This window comes from Bufo gargarizans, chromosome 6 (genome assembly GCF_014858855.1).
Source record: "Bufo gargarizans isolate SCDJY-AF-19 chromosome 6, ASM1485885v1, whole genome shotgun sequence".
NCBI lineage: Eukaryota > Metazoa > Chordata > Amphibia > Anura > Bufonidae > Bufo > Bufo gargarizans.
The window spans coordinates 290,929,600-290,943,186 of record NC_058085.1 but is presented as its reverse complement, the minus strand read 5'-3'; positions in this window follow the sequence as shown (position 1 = coordinate 290,943,186).

The window sequence follows — 13,587 nt, the reverse complement described above, 5'->3', positions numbered from 1 at the left end:
ATAGCTCTGTGTCCTTTTATTGTGTACAAAAATCGATTTGATAAATATGCAAATTAACCCGAGATAAGTCCTGTTCCTGACTCATCTTATGTACAGAACTCATCTCAGGTTAATTTGCATATGTATCAAACTTTTTTCTTTTTCTTACACAATTAAAGCACATAGAGCTATGGGGACTGGGTTTTGCAGATGTGCTAGCGGCCATCTAGCAACCCATGGCATCAGCTCTATAAACAAAACCCCGGTGACAGGTTCCCTTTAAAGGGGTTGTCCAGGTTCAGAGCTGAACCTGGACATCCCTCCATTTTCACCCCGGCAGCCCCCCTGACATGAGCATCGGAGCAGTTCATGCTCCGATGCTCTCCTTTGCCCTGCGCTAAATCGCGCAGGGCAAAGGCATTTTTCTGAGTTCCGGTGACATACCGGGCTCTCTATGGGGCTGACAGGCAGCCCGGTGACGTCACCGGCACTGATGGGCGGGATTTGGCTCTGCCCTAGCCAGTAAAACGGCTAGGGCAGAGCTAAAGCCCGCCCCTCAGAGCCGGTGACGTCACTGAACACACTGCTGGGCGGAAGTTACAGCCCGGCAGTGTGTTATTGAAAACACAAGAGCCTGTGCCCTGCGCGATCTAGTGCAGGGCACTGGAGCGCATCGGAGCATGAGATGCTCCGATGCCAGGCTCAGGAGGGCTGCCGGGGTGAAAATAAGGGTATGTCCGGGTTCAGCTCTGAACCCGGACAACCCCTTTAAGTGATAGACTACACCTGAGGGAAAGAGAACAGACATTCATAGAAGGTCTAAAACTATCAAGGCTCTGCTGGATTCAGATAGTAAGGCACCACACATTTATGGAAAGATTTTGCTGCTTCTGGATATGATATATTACTTCTGCCCCTACCACACTTTGATATGGCTTGGCCACCTGGATCTAAAGTCTGCACCCTGCAACTGGGAATTGCAGAACGAGTTAATGAGAATGGAATTGCATACCTCTGTTTATTTGGGAAGATTGCTGATCACTCTTCTATCTATGCACATTGAAGCGTCTTTGGAAGAAGTATTCTCAATTCTGATACCCTTTCTGGCGTGAAGGTCTTACAGGAGAACTGGTTATGGTCCTTTGGAGTTGGAGCTCTGGCATGTGCTCCCTATCTCCTCTCTGTCTGTACTCAAACCCCTCTCCTGGCAGGAAAGAGGACCAGCCTAATCCTACCAAGAGGGAAGAAACAGGGTGGTTAGTCCTGTTCCTGCCAACCATTGCCAGCCATATCCTCTTCTCAGGGGTGTAACTAGAAGTGACTGGGCCCCACAGCAAATATTTGTAAGGGCCCCCCTCAGCGCGCTTCGCACCTCCCTCCTCCTGTGTAAACCCCACTCCTTTGGCACAGTGTAGCGTTATACTGTATATTGTGGGGCACAGTGTAGCGGTATACTGTATATTGTGTGGCACAGTGTAGCGGTATACTGTACATTGTGGGGCACAGTGTAGAGGTATACTGTACATTGTGGGGCACAGTGTAGAGGTATACTGTATATTGTGGGGCACAGCGTAGAGGTATACTGTATATTGTGGGGCACAGTGTAGAGGTATACTGTATATTGTGTGCACAGTGTAGAGGTATACTGTATATTGTGGGGCACAGTGTAGAGGTATACTGTATATTGTGGGGCACAGTGTATGCTATATGTGTATAACATAAACATATTTCACATGAAAACTTACAATTACTTGACTTGGCCCTTGGGGATCTCGGACACCACTTCAACACTTGGCTGGGGGGTTTGGTGGAGCTGATGTTGTGTTTTATCCTAATGAGAAAGATTTCATAATAAGGATTTGGAGAAAGGGCAGAGGGACAGTAGAGCAGGGAGAGGCTGGTGCTGCTACTAGGGGGTCATACCATGGGGGAGTAATAAAGCCCACCATAATGCCCCCCAGTAGTAATAATTCTCCTTATAATGTGACAGTGCAAAAATACCGCCTTGTAATGCCCCCAGTTGAGCTAATGTCCCCATAGTGCCCCCATAATGTGCCAGTATAAAATACCCCTATATAGTGCCCCCAGTAAATTCCCCCATAGTGCTCCTCTCCCCCCTTCCTGCTAGTGCCCCCCATAATGTACCAGTATAAAATGCCCCATATATAGTGCCCCAGTAGATGCCCCTCAGTGTCCGGCCTCTGATAGGCTGCCGGCCTAGTGTCCCCCATAATGCCCCCCAATAATGTGCCAGTAAGTGTCCCCATAGATGCCCCCCATCATGTGCCAGTATCAAGTGCCTCTCTCCTCCCCCCCCCCACATGTCCCAGTATCATAATGCCATCTCCCCCCATGTGCCAGTATCAAGTGCCTCTCTCCTTCCCACCCCCCATGTGCCAGTATCATAGTGCCAAACCCCCCCATGTGCCAGTATTAAGTGCCTCTCTCTTCCCCCCCCATGTCCCATTATCATAGTGCCATCTTCCCCCCAAAAAGTGCCAGTATCAAGTGCCTCTCTCCCCCCCATGTGCCAGTATCATAGTGCCAACCCCCCCCCCACATGCCAGTATCAAGTGCCTCTCTCCTCCCCCATGTCCCAGTATCATAGTGCCATCTCCCCCCCCCACAAAAAATGCCAGTATCAAGTGCCTATTTCCCTCCCCCCTCCCCATGTGCCAGTATCAGGTGCCTCTCCCCCCCCATGTGCCAGTATCAGGTGCCAACCCCCCCTCCCCCCTAGGTGCCAGTATCAGGTGCCTCCCCCCCCCCCATGTCCCAGTATCATGGTGCCATCTCCCCCCCCCCCACAAAAAAAGTGCCAGTATCAAGTGCCTCTCTCCCTCCCCCCCCATGTGCCAGTATCAGGTGCCAACCCCTCTCCCCCCCATGTGCCAGTATCAGGTGCCTCTCCCCCCATGTGCCAGTATCAGGTGCCAACCCCCCCCCAGGTGCCAGTATCAGGTGCCAACCCCCCTCCCCCCATGTGCCAGTATCAAGTGCCTCCCACTCCCCCCCCCCAGGTGCCAGTATCAGGTGCCTCCCGCTCCCCCATGGCAGTAAAAGTCGGGTATTAAAAAAATAAAAATAAACACTTCTACTTGCCTCCATGTGAGCGATGCAATGCAGCCTCTTCCTGTGTCCCCCCCTGTATATATGGAGTCAGTGCTTGTATTTCAGAAAAGTCTAACCACAAGACCATACCAGCTGCCGTGCTGCTGATTAAAAAAATATGAGACTTCTACTGTAATAGCTGGCTAAATGTACATCTATACACATGACAGCTGCTCATATATAGAGATATAGCAGAGCTGAGTGTGCTGGGACAGCTGTCATATACAGATATAGCAGTGCTAGGTGTGTTGGGGCAGCTGTTATGTGTATAGATGTACACTTAGCCAGCTATAACAGTAGAAGTCTCATATTTTTTCAACCAGTTGTAATGCAGCCTTTATGGCTGTGTGGGTTAATGCTTTTCCACTGATACATTGGAGGTTGTGGGTTTGAATCCCAGACACACCAGGAAACTTTAGCAGACAGTAAGATTAGATCACATTAGCGGCTGCTGCTGTGAAGGGGCCCAGAACACGATATTTAACTAACTTGAAAATAAAATAAACTGTCACACACGCTGCCGGGGCGCCGGGCCCCGAAGCAGCTGCTTCCCCGGAAATTACGCCACTGCCTCTTCTGCTGGAATACATGGCAGAAACATAATATAACAATACATAACAGGTCTGGGTTACTGCACTGCTGCTGTGAAATGCTGCAAATTATGTGGAATTACAGGGCAGACATTAGCAGCATATATGTTCTGAACGGATCCCATCGTCTGCATTATAGGAGCGGATCCGTCTGTGCAGACACCAGACGGATCCGCTCCGAACGCAAGTGTGAAAGTAGCCTAACAAGGAGCTTAAAGGCAAAATTCACAACAGGTGTTTGATACATGAATCGCCCAATTAATTTCCTGGTTCAATTAAAATTAGTATTGAAACAGTCCTCCTCATCATGCTGTTCGCAGAAAGTCATAGAAATGGATGTCTTTTGGCCACATCCCACACTGATGACCGCTTCTTTGTGAACAATGCCCTGCGTAACCTGATGATGAATGCCACACAACTCCAGGCACATTTAAGGTAGGTGAGAGGCACCTAAGTGTCACGTCAGACCATTCGAAACCGTTTACATCAGCGTGGTTTGCGTGTTACACGACATGCAATAGTACCTGACCACACCACCAGGCACAGACATCATTGTCTTGCATGGGCCAGGGAGCATCTAAGCTGGAGTAGGGAACAGTGAGCCTCAGTGCTGTTCACTGATAAAAGTCCATTCACACTGAGTAGAAATTATGTCTGCCAACGATGTCAGAAACGTCAAGGAGAGTGCTATGCTTCAGCCACTGTTGTCACCAGACGAGCCTTTGGTGGAGGTGGTGTTACCACACCACGAGGCACAGAAATCATTGTCTTGCATGGGCCATGGAGCATCTACGCTGGAGAAAAAAAACAGTGGGCCTCAGTGCTGTTCACTGATAAAAGTCGATTCACGCTGAGCAGAAATTATGGCAGCCAACAGTGTTGGAAACGTCAAGGAGAGCGCTATGCTTCAGCCACTGTCGTCACCAGACGAGCCTTTGGTGGTGGTTACCACACCACCAGGCACAGAAATCATCGTCTTGCATGGGCTAGGCAGAATCTTAGCTGGAGGAGGGACTAGTGGGCCTCAGTGCTGTTTACTGATGAAAGTCGATTCACGCCGAGCAGAAATTATGGCTGCCAACAATGTTGGAAATGTCAAGGAGAGCGCTATGCTTCAGCCATTGTTGTCACCAGACAAGCCTTTGGTGTTGGTGGTGTTACAGTGTGGGCAGGTGTGTTTAGGCAATACAGAACTGCCCTACACTTTGTGAATGCTACAGTAACAAGCCCATACTACTTGAATAACGTCATTAATCCAGTCACTGTGCCTCTGCACGAACAGGCCTAATTTCATCTTCATGGACAACAATGCTCCAGATCATCGAGGTCGCATCATTAGGGAACGGCTGCTGGAGACTGGGGTACCTCAAAGGGAGTGGCCTGCACTTTCTCCAGACCTAAATCCCATTGAAAACCTATAGGATCAGCTGAGTCGCCTTGTAGAGGCTCGTAACTCTGTATCCTAGAACATCAATGACCTGAGGGCCACCCTTCAAGAGTGGGATGCCATGCCTCAGCAGACAATAAGTTGACTTGTGAACAGCATTAGACGTCGTTGTCAAGCTGTAATTAATGCTCAAGGCCACATGACAAGTTATTGAGACATTGACATTTTTTGTAGGATTATACCCACCACTGGTGTTGGCTTTTGTTTCAATAAATTGTTTGAGATGAGGAAATCACCACTGCAAGCTTCTACTCAAATGCCCTACTTCCATGATATCATTTCACTGTAGCATGAACTTTTTATATTTTCCATAAATTTTACCTAAAAGCCAAATATCACAAACTTTTTAGTAGTGTATATATATATATATGTATATATATATATATATATAAAAAAGAAAAAGAAAAACAACAGGCGGCACCACCCTCCAAATATGGCGTAAAAAATGGGTGCAAAATCCAAGTACGGCAGCAGGTGCTTACCCAGTAATATAGATACAAAAATCGGACTGCACTCCAAGCAATTCTTTGAAAATCTGTGTTTATTCACCCATCAATGGCAAAGCAACGTTTCGGCTCCAACTGAGCCTTTCTCAAGCCTGAGAAAGGCTCAGTTGGAGCCGAAACGTTGCTTTGCCATTGATGGGTGAATAAACACAGATTTTCAAAGAATTGCTTGGAGTGCAGTCCGATTTTTGTATCTATATATATATATATATACACACACACACACACACACACACACTCTCTCTCTTTTTAGAGATTGCTATCTTTATGATGGTCTGGTTAAAGTTGGTCTACAATTCTGCGGAAAATGCAATTAGTTGAAATTCAAGTCCAGCAAAAACATCAGTAATCTGATCTAAATACAGTACTTCCAATGGTTACAAGACGTGTGGGTAAATACTGCAGGAATGCATGGGGAGCTGCTGTGTACACATTGCAGAAAAAATGGTTACAAGACGTGTGGGTAAATACTGCAGGAATGCTGTGTCCACTGCATCTATTATACCTCATACCTCACATATCAGTACACTGCTGGGTATACTATATACTTGTGTCCACTGCATCTATTCTGCATCTATCATACCTCGCACTTCACATATCAGTGCACTGCTGGGTAAACTATATACCTGTGTCCACTGCATCTATTATACCTCGTACCTCACATATCAGTACACTGCTGTATATACTATATATCTGGACATATTGCATCCATAATGCAGTGTGTGTATATATATACAGTACAGACCAAAAGTTTGGACACACCTTCTCATTCAAAGAGTTTTCTTTATTTTCATGACTATGAAAATTGTAGATTCACACTGAAGGCATCAAAACTATGAATTAACACATGTGGAATTATATACATAACAAAAAAAGTGTGAAACAACTGAAAAGATGTCATATTCTAGGTTCTTCAAAGTAGCCACCTTTTGCTTTGATTACTGCTTGGCATTCTCTTGATGAGCTTCAAGAGGTAGTCACCTGAAATGGTCTTCCAACAGTCTTGAAGGAGTTCCCAGAGATACTTAGCACTTGTTGGCCCTTTTGCCTTCACTCTGCGGTCCAGCTCACCCCAAACCATCTCGATTGGGTTCAGGTCCGGTGACTGTGGAGGCCAGGTCATCTGGCGCAGCACCCCATCACTCTCCTTCATGGTCAAATAGCCCTTACACAACCTGGAGGTGTGTTTGGGGTCATTGCCCTGTTGAAAAATAAATGATGGTCCAACTAAACGCAAACCGGATGAAATTGCATGCCGCTGCAAGATGCTGTGGTAGCCATGCTGGTTCAGTATGCCTTCAATTTTGAATAAATCCCCAACAGTGAGACCCGGTCTAAACCCTTCCCAAACACCTGATGTACCTGTGTGTCAAATTTCGTGATTGTAAGGCTACTTTCACACTTGCGTTCAGAGCGGATCCGTCTGGTGTCTGCACAGTAATCAAAGCAAAAGGTGGCTACTTTGAAGAACCTAGAATATGACTGTATTTTCAGTAGTTTCACACTTTTTTGTTATGTATATAATTCCACATGTGTCAATTCATAGTTTTGATGCCTTCAGTGTGAATCTACAATTTTCATAGTCATGAGCATAAAGAAAATTCTTTGAATGAGAAGGTGTGTCCAAACCTTTGGTCTGTACTGTATATATACAGTCAGGTCCATAAATATTGGGACATTGACACAATTCTAACATTTTTGGCTCTACACACCACCACAATGGATTTTAAATGAAACTAACAAGATGTGCTTTAACTGCAGACTGTCAGCTTTAATTTGAGGTTATTTACATCCAAATCAGGTGAACGGTGTAGGAATTACAACAGTTTGCATATGTGCCTCCCACTTGCTAAGGAACCAAAAGTAATAGGACAATTGGCTTCTCAGCTGTTCCATGGCCAGATGTGTGTTATTTCCTCATTATCCCAATTACAATGAGCAGATAAAAGGTCCAGAGTTCATTTTAAGTGTGCTATTTGCATTTGGAATCTGTTGCTGTCAACTCTCAAGATGAGATCCAAAGAGCTGTCACTATCAGTGAAGCAAACCATCATTAGGCTGAAAAAAACAAAACAAACCCATCAGAGAGATAGCAAAAACATTAGGCGTGGCCAAAACAACTGTTTGGAACATTCTTAAAAAGAAGGAACACACAGGTGAGCTCAGCAACAGCAAAAGACTCGGAAGACCACGGAAAACAACTGTGGTGGATGACCGAAGAATTCCTTCCCTGGTGAAGAAAACACCCTTCACAACAGTTGGCCAGATCAATAACACTCTCCAGGAGGTAGGTGTGTCAAAGTCAAAAATCAAGAGAAGACTTCACCAGAGTGAATACAGAGGGTTCACCACAAGATGTAAACCATTGGTGAGCCTCAAAAACAGGAAGGCCAGATTAGAGTTTGCCAAACGACATCTAAAAAAGCCTTCACAGTTCTGGAACAACATCCTATGAACAGATGAGACCAAGATCAACTTGTACCAGAGAGATGGGAAGAGAAGAGTATGGAGAAGGAAAGGAACTGCTCATGATCCTAAGCATACCACCTCATCAGTGAAGCATGGAGGTGGTAGTGTCATGGCGTGGGCATGTATGGCTGCCAATGGAACTGGTTCTCTTGTATTTATTGATGATGTGACTGCTCACAAAAGCAGCAGGATGAATTCTGAAGTGTTTCTGGCAATATTATCTGCTCATATTCAGCCAAATGCTTCAGAAGTCATTGGACAGTGCTTCACAGTGCAGATGGACAATGACCCAAAGCACACTGCAAAAGCAACCAAAGAGTTTTTTTAAGGGAAAGAAGTGGAATGTTATGCAATGGGCAAGTCAATCACCTGACCCGAATCCGATTGAGCATGCATTTCACTTGCTGAAGACAAAACTGAAGGGAAAATGCCCCAAGAACAAGCAGGAACTGAAGACAGTTGCAGTAGAGGCCTGGCAGAGCATCACCAGGGATGAAACCCAGCGTCTGGTGATGTCTATGTGTTCCAGACTTCAGGCTGTAATTGACTGCAAAGGTATAAAAAGTGAAAGTTTGATTTTTGATTATTATGTTCCATTACTTTTGGTCCCTTAACAAGTGGGAGGCACATATGCAAACTGTTGTAATTCCTACACCGTTCACCCTGAAATTAAAGCCGACAGTCTGCAGGTAAAGCACATCTTGTTTGTTTCATTTCAAATTCATTGTGGTGGTGTATAGAGCCAAAAATTTTAGAATTGTATCGATGTCCCAATATTTATTGACCAGACTGTATATATATATCAGGGGCAGACATACTGCATGTGCAGCCGGTTCGGTTGCACAGGGGCCTAGAGCAGGAGGGGGCCCCTTCTTACCGGCGGCAGGGGGAGATGAGCACTTCTATTGTGGAAGCGCTCATCTCTATTCATCTGTATCGCTGTCCTTAGGACCGCAATAGAGATGCATGCTGCGGCGGGGCAGGGGAGATGTGTCTCCCTTCCCCAGTCCTCTCATAGGTTGCAGGCCTAGTGCCTATAGCCTATCAGAGTCCGGCGCAGGTGGCGCAATGACATAATCGCGCTGTCTTAGCCGTACAGCGCGGGACACAGGCTGGAAGAGACCTGCATCGCATCGCTGAAAGCAGCAAGGAAGTAAGTAATAAGTATATGTGTTTAATTTTTTTTTATTTACACTTTGCTAGGGGCTCTATCTGGCACTCATAGGGGCATCTACTGGGGCCCTATCTTATGTACTGGCACACATGGGTGCATTATGGAGGAGTAGGAGCACTATGGGGCCCCTATTTTAAATACTGACACACATGGGGTGCACCATGGAGGGGGGAGTACTATTGGGTCCCTATTTTATATACTGGCACACATGGGGGCACTATGGAGGGGGAGGAGCACTATGGGGGCCCTATCTTATTTTCTGGCACACATGAGGGAGACTATGGAGAGGAAGGAGCACTATGGGGGGCACTATCTTAGTTATTGGCACACATGGGGGAACTATGGAGGGGAGGAGCACTATGGGGAGCCCTATATTATATACTAGCACACAAGGGGGGCACTATGGAGGGGGAGGAGCACTATGGGGACCCTATCTTATATAATGGCACACATGGGGGCACTATGGAGGGGGAGGAGCACTATGGGGACCCTATCTCATATATTGGCACACATGGGGGCCACTATGGAGAATGGGGGAAAAGGAGCACTATTGGGGTCATCATATAGGGGCATTATACTGGCACACATTATGGGGCATTTTATACTGGCACATTGTCAGTCACCATAGGGACAAGGGGAGGTGAACTTTTGGTGCACGATATACTGGCGCAAATTATAGGGCACTATGGGGACTTTGGTTCAACTGGGGGCACTAAGAGAGTTTTTTGGGCACACAGTAGGGGGCATTGGCACACATTATGAGACTACTATGGGGACATTGGCTCTACAGGGGGCACTAAGATGAGGTATTTTGTATGCTGCCATACAACAGGGCACTTTTATGTACTGCCACACATTATAAGGGGGCATTTTTCTACTGTTACACAAAGAGTTATAAAGAGAATTATTACTACCGGGGGGATTATGGTGGGCTTTATTACAGTTAAGGGACTATGAGGAACTTGTATACTAGTATGAGCACTATAGGAACATTTTTTACTTCTGGGAAACAGTGGGGACATTATTACTGTAGGGGCACTATTACTACTACGTGTTGTCTGGTAGATAATTATTTCTATTAGTGGGATTTTGGGGAGCACTGTTACTTTGGTGGGCACCCTGGCACAGTATCAACTTAGCACAATTGTTTTTGGGGAACATTATGTTTACACTATTAGTGTCAGAGACACTGTTTCCTTGGCCCAGTTATTTTTTAGGACACTGTGTGCCAATAATTATTGAAGGGGAATTATTTGTGTGTATGTGTAACTAGTATAGGGAGCACAGCAGGCACAGTATTAGAGGGGTGTTGATTAGGTGGGAGGGTGATGGAAAACTAGGAAACTAAGATGTCTGTCTGTCAAACCCTGCAGAGAGAAGAGAAGACTGAAAAAAATATCATAGTGGTGTGGTCTGAAAGGAGAAGATGAGGACAGAGAACATCTACATCAAAGAAGACGTCACTGGATGTAAGAGGTATGTGTGGACTTGTATTAGGCTACCTTCACATCTGAGTTAGTGATTCTGGCAGGCTCTTCCAGCAGAGAACAGCCTGCCAAGATGCAGACAGAATGTATAATGGGGTCTGGCAGAGATACGGCCACAATCTGGCAAAAATGCATAGAATCAGCGGGACACAAACCGCAGCATGCCTGAGTTTGTGTCCGGCCAATTCCTTGCATTCTTTGCCAGATCAGGCGGCCGGAGTGTAGTGATGCAGGTGTGAAAGTAGCTTTAACCTGTATGTTTTGTATTGCTATAAGTAATGTTAGGATGGAGTTGGTTTTGTTGAGAACTTAGCTTGGAGGGGAGGGGGCCCAGGCACATGAGAGAGAGAGCAGTGTGCTGATATGAGATATAGAAGGTATAATAGATCCAGGGTGTACAGAAATATGTGGTCAGTTATACATTATGGTCACTGTGTGTAAGGTACATGAGTTAGTGGCCATTGTAATTGTCTGCAGTAAAATATATGAGTGAGCAATGTGCAACGTGGTCAATTTAAGAGAAAATGGGAGGACCTCCTCTTACCACTCCATTCCAGTCTCAATGGATCAATGCAGAGCACATTGTGAACTTCTAATCCTTGCTGTTACGGGTTGAAGGACCTGCGATGATGTCATCATAGGTCCTGGCAGTTTCACCTTTCAAACCTGGGAACTACACTATTCTTGGTGCAGTTCCTTTGCTAGATTGTGATGCTGAAGATGATGTCATCACAAGTCCTGGCAGATACATTGTTCTAACCTGCAAATTACACTATTCTCTGTGCAGTTCCCTTGCTAGGTGTACAGGACCTGTGATGACATCACCAAAGGTCCTTTAGCTTTCTCCACTGACGATAGGAATTTTAGACTAAAGATGGATGGGAGCCAGTATTGAAGGTAATTAGGGGGCGGGCCTATCCTCCACTGTAGGCCCCCCTTCCCCACAGGCCCAGAGCAGCTGCATGGTCTGCCTGTATGGGAGGTGCACCACTGCATTCCATATGCACTTCACATTTTTCTCACTCCCATTGCTAGAAATTACTATTCTTGTCCACAATATGGACAAGAATAGGAAATGTTCTATAATATGCAGAGCAGAAACAAGGATGCGGACAGTACATAAATGATATATGTGAGCTGTCTGTGTTTTTTGTGGACCCATAGAAAGTAGATGGGTCCGTGAGCAATCCGCAAAAGAATGAGTATCGGACACAGATGCAAAATACGGTTGTGTGCATGTAGCCTTACAGTGAGGAAGCATTCTACTTGACAGTGTAAAAGACAGCACTGAAAATAGTGACAGTTGGGGGCTGTCTTGGTGCAGTCTTTCTGTATGAGAGCTCAAGAATTTCATACTAGTCCACTGTGGTATCATAGCTGCCTGAGTTTGAGCAGGCCATGGTCTCTATTTTAAAAAGGGTGGCCATTCCACATTTGTGATACAATCTACAGTAAAAAAAAATATAATACATTGGAGTAAACACAAAACTATTTTTAAACCTTCTCAACACATTTACTGCAGAGGTAGAGCTGCACAGGTGCACATGTTTTACCAGACTACACCACTAGGTGGAAGTGTTATCCTTCTATGCAGAAAAAAATAACACAAAACATACAGTGAACAAAATGGGACAAAACCAATAATAAAATCACAGCCCAAATCACACATCTGTTATATCCAGGACAATGTCCATGAAGGAATTATACATATGTTGGTCCGTATGTCCGTTTTTTGTCCTCCATGTGTCGCCAGTTTACCAAGTGCACTGCTAGCTTGAAAGGGGAGTTCTACAACATCTACTACCAATGCTCAGTGAAACGCTCTGATACAACATGGATGACATCTGTGTTCTGTCAGTAGTTTTACGCATCCATACACCTCAATGGGCAGGTCTGGTCTGCCACACTGACCAAATGGGATATAAATTCTATGTGGGGTGAAATTGAAAAAAACAAACACAATTTTGGCATTTTTTGGGGTGTTGTTTATAAGGTGTTACATGATGGACTTATTCTGAGGGTCAGAACTATTACAGCAATATCAAATTTATACACCGAAAACAACAGGGCAAGCTGTAGTTTTTTATTGGTACCATTTTGAGGTACATATGACTTTCTGATGACTTTTTGTGCAGTGAACAAGGTGACCAAAATATGGCAGGATTTAGCAGCTTTGATTTTTTTTTCTAATATTGTGTTAACGTGCAGGATAAATACTTTTTTTTAACCCTTTCAGGACCCTGCCATTTTTCTCCTTAAGGACCAGGCCATTTTTAGCAAATCTGACATGTGTCACTTTATGTAGTAATATTTTTAAAACGCTTTTACTTATCCAGGCCATTCTGAGAATGTTTTCTCGTCACATATTGTACCAAATGTACCAAAATTTTTAAAAAATTAGCAAATTAGCAAATTTCAATTTCTCTACTTTTATAATAGATAGTAATAACTCCAAAAAAAGTTATTACCTTACATCCCCCAATGTCTACTTCATGTTTGAATCATTTTGAAAATTACATTTTATTTTTTGGGGACGTTAGAAGGCTTAGAAGTTTAGAAGCAAATCTTAAAAGTTTTAAGAACATTTCCAAACCCCAATTTTTTCAGGGCCAATTCAGTTATGAAGTCACTTTCTGAGGCTTACATATTAGAAACCACCCATAAATCACCCCATTTTAGAAGCTACACCCCTCAAGATATTTAAAACGGATTATACAAACTTTGTTAACCCTTTAGGTGTCCCATGAGAATTAAATGGGAATTAAATTTCCAAATTTCACTTTTTTTTAGCAGATTTAAAATTTTTATCAATATTTTTTCTGCA